The sequence below is a fragment of the Triticum aestivum genome, chromosome 7A (assembly GCF_018294505.1).
Source record: "Triticum aestivum cultivar Chinese Spring chromosome 7A, IWGSC CS RefSeq v2.1, whole genome shotgun sequence".
Lineage (NCBI taxonomy): Eukaryota > Viridiplantae > Streptophyta > Magnoliopsida > Poales > Poaceae > Triticum > Triticum aestivum.
This window is the reverse complement of record NC_057812.1, coordinates 508009287-508017032: the sequence shown is the minus strand read 5'-3', so window position 1 is coordinate 508017032 and position 7746 is coordinate 508009287. Positions and strand designations below refer to the sequence as shown.

Here is a 7746-nt window from a genome sequence, read left to right as displayed (position 1 = left end):
GCGACACTACGATCAGAGACCCTTCAACGAAATTGTGTGCGATGCCATAATTGCAAACGGGGGTGTAAAAATCCCGTCAGAAAAGGTGCAAAATGTTTGTGATGACGGATGCATTAAACACGGTTCAGATTTTAGTTGCGTGTGCGATGCAAGGCATATGGTTTAGTTCAATTAACTGTTTAGGACGAGAAGGAACAAAAGAAACGGACAGCCAGATGAAGGCATGTGCGATATATAGCATACGGTTCACTAGGATGAACTGTGTGTGATTAGACAACACAATGAAAATGGTTTAACTGAACAAGATGTGTGTGATACGCGGCAAATAGGTCCGTAATTAGAAATGTGTACGAAGACCAATAATAACACAGACGATTGCTGCTAATAAGCCGTGTGATTTACTCTGTCTATAGTAGAATAACATGTAATATATATCTCTACTCGTAATGTCTCAGTTGGTAGTCTCCGCCGGCTAAATTTCGTCCCACGTATATCGGGTTTTTTCGTCCTCACTCCCATCTCACTGTGAGCCGCATCAATCAAACCAATAAAAACCTCATAGCGATCCTCGCACGCAGTCCAGGGTTAACCTCCCGTCGCAGTCCAGGGTTAACCTCCCGTCGCACCCAAGAAAAGTGGACGAAAAAATCTACGAAAATTAACCAGCGAGGCTCCCCTCGACTCCCTCGACATGCCTTTTCCTCGTTCGATCGCCCGGTTCGCTCGGACGCAGATAGACACCCACATCTCCCACATCCTCCTCTTTTCAACCCAACCCGCCTAGGGTTCCTAGCCCCACGTCCGCCGCCGCGCCATGCTACTATTTTCCAAGCGCCGTCGCAATGGGCTCCATCGCCGTACAACCCTCCTACCAAATCGCTTGATGCGATGGGTCATGCCGCATCCCCAGGCCCCACAAGGTACACCCACCAGCACTACCAGATCGGGCGGTGAAGAGGACGCAATCCGCCGGCGACGAGGCGGGCGGCGCCACCACGTTCGTGCTTAAGCGCCTCCGGGTACCAGGCATGCGCGTGAGGCAAGGCGCCTCCTGGGCTCTATCGTCGCATCACCAACAACCCCACGGCCGAGCAGGAGGAGTGCTTCCACGGATTCAAATATATGCAAGTAGATGCAGGCTGCAGCACATGCTTCCATCACCTCCCTGTGTCGCTCGAGTCATGGGCTCCATCGTGTGACGCACTGCAAGGATGTCAACCATACTGCTGCAGGGTTCAGTGCCGTCATCTTTGTCCGCATCTTCCGCTCGGGTCAGGCTCCCAACCCCTCATGCCCCCATCCATTCACGCTCGTTTTCTTAATTTTGGTTGTTGATCCGGATTTGGATTCCCTCGGACGAAATACAATGTCAATGTTGATAGATCATTTGTTTTTCTTCAGCAGATGGAGTCTCCATCGTTATATGGCTGCAGAGGTAAGTTGCTCAAATGATTAACATTGTGTTTGTGCTCCAGGTCTAAAGGAGGTAGAGGAGCTCCAGTTTGATCCTAAGGATGGTATTGCTTTTTTTAAAATTAAATTACTTGTTCGTATCGTAATTTCAGACTGAGAATTTTTTTTCTCAACTATTTGCTATCTGTTGTCCCTTCGATGTTTTAAGTGGCCAATTTGAGTTTGCCCGATCACAGTTTCCACAAGCATTGTTTGGCCTTTCAAAAGTTCTGATAGAAAAATTCTTACATTCTTTCTCTTACAACCAAAAGGAGATTCTACTTCATGTGTTGTCTTACAAGCAACGAGGTATGCTCCTGGTCTACAATACTAATGCTCCTTACCTAACAGTTGCTTGTCATTAGTTATAGTGCTTGGTTAAAATAATTATTATGCTCCTTGTAAATTGTAGGCTAGCTGTCTTGCACACACCACAAATGAAGGTTTTGGAACTCCATTCTCCAATAGTATCAGTGAATCAAACACTCCAATCTCTCTGAATTCTAACCCAGTAAGTAGTGATTGCATATTTTGTATCAGTAGATATGACTAGGCTAGAGGGTAGATCCTCGGCGGCTCGTTCCTGATGCAAAACGTTGCCTCAATCACGAGGATAATATGATATTTATATTTTCACTGGAGTGTAGTTTAAGCAAGATGTATTGTAACCTTTTTAAGCAACATGTGGTATTACGTTATAGATTGTACTTTATCTTATCATGCTATGTACAAAATTGAACTAGAAAGTATATTTTTAGTATTAATTAGAAGTAGCTGATCCAATCTGTTATTTGTAGGAATTTAAGATTTTTTATTTTGAAAGCAGACTTACAATGCTATATATCTGATGCCAAGGAGTGAAAACTTGCAGCAACATCTCCGACACCCTCTCGACGAGCTGCAATTAGATCATAGCTGAGGAGGCGGCAATGACCACTGAGGTATGTCCTTCTCTCCTTGCCCTTCATGCTGGCATCAACAAGGTCGAATGATATTCAGTCTTTTACAAGGTCAACTCCGCCTTGCTTGCAATCAATCTGCTAGCGACAGTAGAAATTAATAATCCTCTGTATGTGTTTCTACATGGTGAGATATAAGCACAGGACTGGAGTGCACGCTCAGCCGCAGAACCATCAGGGTGCTCCACGCTTGACATCTTCTCAGCGTAGCTGCTCGATCAGTAGTTTTGATTGATCTATTTGATAATTTAAGCTATTCGATAGATGTTACTGGTTCACTCAGGCTCTTTTCTTATGTTGTTATTTAATCACTATGGGCTTGGATATTATCTATAGCATCTCAATGATTCACTGCAATTGGCCAAGTTCTTGATATTTGATACTGTACGAGCGTAGCAGTTGGACTAAAAAAATTACAACAATCTGCAGGTACAACAACCACTTGACACTGAACCTAATGCGTCCGCTTTATCTTCATCTACATCATTAAGTAATCTCTCATGTTATTTTAACAAGTTCTAAATTTTGAGCTACGCGATTCACAGTAGTTTCGGAAGCACAAATTGATGTCTATAACTTATTTAGGGTAACCTTTTGCTCCATTTGGTAGATATATAACAAGGCAATATAGAGGGATGTAGAGATCTATTTTTAAATACTCTCAATATTTTCATTCATGACTGAACATGCCAGATAATGAGATTCTTGCGTGCTGTTTGCCTTTTTCCTTTTGCCATGCTGTTTGTTAGGGGTGTGTGTTTTACAATGGGTGTGGGGCTGTATGAATTTGGTCATGGACATTGGCATATATGTTTCTATTTGCTTTTGCTATAGATCTATTTAATTGTTGATAGGTGTGAGCTGATGATCTTCTTCTTTGCATGTTGGCAGGTTCTCTTTGTGGTTTCTGATATTGCGGAAGCTGAATGACAATAGTAATGACTGGTGGATCCATGTTTGCGTTTGCTGACGACAACGATAATGAGTTTTTACGGCTGCACTTGAGGTCTAGTGGTCTATGCTTCTTGTTTATATTATCGTTGTCTTTATTAGTGTATTATATAGTAGGTATGGTTTCCTTTTGATTTAGCACAAGGGCTTATCAGTGTAGGTGGCTCAGTTTGGTTTGCTTCTTGCAAATGTTCTGCTCCAATTGTTCCATTTTTAATAACCCAGACCTGGTTTAATTCAAAAGTGTATTATATAGTAGGTATGGTTTCCTTTTGATTTAACACATGGGCTTATCAGTGTAGGTGGCTCAATTTGGTTTGCTTCTTGCAAATGTTCTGCTCCAATTGTTCCATTTTTAATAACCCATACCTGGTTTAGTTCATGTTTACACATTCATGGAAAAAATTATGGTTTAGTTCTGTCCATCGATCTCCTATATGATCGTTGAGTTTTGAACTTGATGGCAACACTAAGTTCAGACACAGATGATGTTCTCACTGCAAGCTCATACCAAGCTATTTGGTATACTCATTTCTATTTGAGTTGGATATTTTTTTCTGTCCAGAAAGTGATTCGATATTTAGATCTTCGAAATGCCCTTGGTGTGGTCTAGGTAATTAGTATTAGAGGCGATGACACAACGGGCGGGGTTAGAAAACTGATGATCTATTATATATAGTGTCTTCTCTCTTTTATGGTACGCCATACTTGAAGTTTTTTGTTATTGTTGGCGTCAGTCTTGGCTCGTTTAGAATTAATGAACATAATCATGAATAATAGGTTCGCGTCAGTCTTGGCTTGTTAAGAATTAATGAACATAATTGTGAATAACAGGTCAAGAACAGAACGTTCAAGAAGGTTTTAACTTGTTAATGCAGCAGCATGTTTTTCATGGCCTCCTTATATCTTATATTTATCCTAAGTTTGGGTTTCCTTTATTTTCTGGACGAAACAAACAATCTATGTTTTGTACGAATGGTTAAAGAAGAGGCTATCTTTCTATTTGATTGTTGCTTAAAGGAAGAGGGTTAATATTATTCCGTATGATGCCTATAAAAAACATCATAACTGAATACGGTATTGGTTATTTTGCGTTACGTTTGAGGCCATTTATGTTTTTCTAGAATTACTCTTTTTTCCAGCTCAAATATCAATGTGCTCTGGTATACTTATAACTGTTAAAATATTCCTTTTTGTTCCTGCTTAAAACATATTGTTTGCTCTTTGCAGGGTGATCGTATCCATGCTACCATTCTGCAGTATCTTGAGATTTCTACAGTGGAGTAGTACACAACTACCTATCACAAGTTTGAGCTTAGATGAACAACATGGGCACCATCAAACGGATAGATCATGTGCCTGATGGGTCTCATGGTATGCGTACATGCTGCGATCCTTGAAGGATGTATCGCCTCTGTATTAATGATCTAAACGCCCTTATATTTCTTTACAGATGGAGTAGTTGATAATGGTTATATACAAAACATATCTTGACAGAGGTGGCGCCAGACGTCACAGAGAGGTACCGCGTTCGGTCCAACGAGGAGCTCCGGGCATGGTGGGCGGTGGCCATGGCATTGGCCTCATGGGTTTACTCTGACTGCCGCCGGCCATTCTCGCAAACAATGGCTTAGGTTTTGAGGAGGATTAGCATGTCACCACATAACAACTTTGTAAGTGTGATGTAATACTGGCGAATGTATGCATTCACACAATCAAAGGATTGAATTGTGCGAAGGATTCATACTCCATATCTTTTTACCTATCTAGACTCTAGATCATATGGGAATAACCACAGTTGCTTACCTCAGCAAATAGCAACATCACTGCACTTGGTCCTTTTCTGCCCTTCAACAAGTTGGCCCCAGACATATCTTGCTTGCTTGCTGATCTGGTGATTGTTCAACACAACTGGTAAGTAATATTTTTGTACTAATTTGATGCTATCGAATCAGTATGTAATTCAAATTTCAGAGATCAGTTCGCATAAACTTATGGTTTCTTCCAACTGGAAGAATTTTCCTTAGGGAAATGAATTGGACGGGTTATTCTTGGGGATAACATTCGTCTTCTAATCAGACGAGGTTAATTACCTTGGCCCTTGAACTATGATGTAGGCGGTTCTTGGTTTCGCTCGCTCGATCTGATTGGAGCTTGGGAGCATATTCGCTCCAAAAAGGGGGGGGGGGTGGTGGTGTAAAAATGATCCTTTATTCCCCAAATTATTGCATATTTGCCATGTAGAGTGCCCATGGATATTTAGACCTAGATATATTTGTTGCTTGTCTTATGGACATGCGAGTTTCATATTCGGTCCATAAAATAAGGGTGTAAAAGTGATCCTTCATTCCCCAAATTATTGCATATTTGACATGTAGTTGTTATACACTTGCACAATGTTGCTTGCAGGACATGTGTTGGATGGTTATTTTTTATATTCTGAAAGGAGATCTTGTATGCTGCTATGTTCTTTCAAATTGTGGATAACATTTTGATCTAAGTGATCTGGTTCTTCCAATTGGTGCATAGCATGTTTATTTGAAGTTCAAGCAAGCAGAGTATGAAGTATGAGATAGTTCAGATCCTCACTAAATATCGTGGTGATTAATTCCAATTTTAGTATCTCATAATGTGATGCCCAATTACTTTTACCTAATATAATTCATATATGATTATTTTCTGTAATGTGTGTTCAGGGACCATCTTTCTAATGTTTGGTTACCATTTTTTTGACAACTGATTTCAGTACTAGTAATAATTTCTTAGATGATTTCCTGGAAATTTACACTCCCATATTTTTGGAGTTAACAACACCAATGAGTTAATATAACACTGATATTTTTGGTAGGTTTTTTGTCTATCTGTTACATACCAAATGAGATCATTCACCAGCACACTCAAGCAGAAGTAGCAATAGAAGACACATATGTCTGATGTGCTCAAGAGAATGACGTCTCTACAATCTGGATGTTGCCCAGATAGCAGAGATCATAAAAACAGGAGAATCATGGGTAAGGTGCCCCTTTCAAGTCAATCCTTCTTAGAAGGGATGCAACATGTTAGTAATTGTATAGATGGTTCAATTGATTGTGAAGTGTGTGTTCATGGAGGTGGAAGGGGGCATTGCGAGCCGGATTTGTCACTACTGAGGTGGCGAACATGGACTAGGGTTGCGGAGTGCAAATGAAGCTAAAGACAACATATAATTATTTAGATCATTTCTCCCTATATACATGGTTGAGTTAAATTGCGAGTGAAGTGTATTTCAATTATATTATGATTGTTGTAGGATATATTTTTTATACATATAAAATTTTATATGTATTATATTTACAGGTGCAATTAAAAAATATCTACAAAATTTTATATGCATTGTATTAATGTGCACATGAAAAAAAGGCCCGTGGCAAAGCACGGGCGATCTACTAGTATATATATAACTGAAATAAACATCCAATTACATAAGTGACTATACAGATCATTCACACACACCTCAATAAACAATTGCGTGCATTCTAAAGTAGGAGAAATGATCGTCTAGTCTTCTACTTGTGACGCTCCCGCCACTGCTATGTGGCTCGATTCCTCGTCTGGGCCAGGAAGAAGACAGTTCCTTGTGTCAATGATCCGCCTGTACATCTCATAGCTTCTGTACGCGTCCATGGGCACGTACTTGACATGTTCATCCAGTCTCTTATGCCACACACTGTGCCTGGCGTTTCTGTCCTTATTGCTCTCATTCTTCATCTTCATGTAGTAGGGGTTGATGATGGCCAAGGCGAGGTCAACCAGGGAGTTCAGTTTGTTTTTGTCGCTACCCCAGACCTTGTAGTGGCTTTGGATGTTGACAAGATTCGGGCATTTCAAGCATGAAACTTTGAGCGCTTTTAGATCGTTGGTGGTGTCCACCACAGCGAAACTGTAGCCAGAGCTGTTGATAAACCTGGAGAAATGCTCGCAAGGCGTTGTGGCAGGTGGTAGTGGTAGACGAGGACATCATGTCGCATGCACAACTGAGCGACGACAACCTTCTGATCATGCCCGGCACGACCCATGGTGTACTCGAGGTCAAAGCCGACCACTTGGTACTTGTCCACGGCAAGGAACTGCTCCATAGTTTGGATGGAGCTCTCCACCGAGACCGGATCATTCGTGCACACCACCGAGAGACCCTTCCCCCTCATGTGGGTGTCCACGATGTGTTGTGTGGTGAACTGCCCGCCGATGTCATCGTCGGCCGTTGGGAGTGCTATTGGAGCCACGTGGAGCGCCATTGGAACCGCTGGATGTCCTCTCTGTATGTGTCCTCGTGGGTGTGCTTATTGTGTCGTGTGAGACGAGAGATGAAGGTAAATGGTCGCATGAATAAAATGGGGCTGGGCAG

At 41.5% G+C, this 7746-nt stretch overlaps 1 long non-coding RNA gene across 15 annotated transcripts; it reads left to right on the top strand.

The window, feature by feature from the left end:
* Positions 1-620: 620 nt before the first annotated feature.
* On the top strand, positions 621-6728 carry LOC123147870 (uncharacterized). Of its 15 annotated transcripts, none has more exons than XR_006473500.1 (10): positions 621-1271; positions 1402-1761; positions 1865-1963; positions 2324-2393; positions 3303-3417; positions 4593-4736; positions 4816-5276; positions 5772-5927; positions 6211-6373; positions 6480-6728. It is a non-coding gene; the product is annotated as an uncharacterized lncRNA (long non-coding RNA). The 15 variants fall into 15 exon arrangements; XR_006473498.1 differs by having other exon boundaries at positions 6473-6728; XR_006473502.1 differs by having other exon boundaries at positions 624-1271; positions 4816-5035; positions 5133-5276; positions 6211-6728.
* The last annotated feature ends 1018 nt before the right edge of the window (positions 6729-7746 follow it).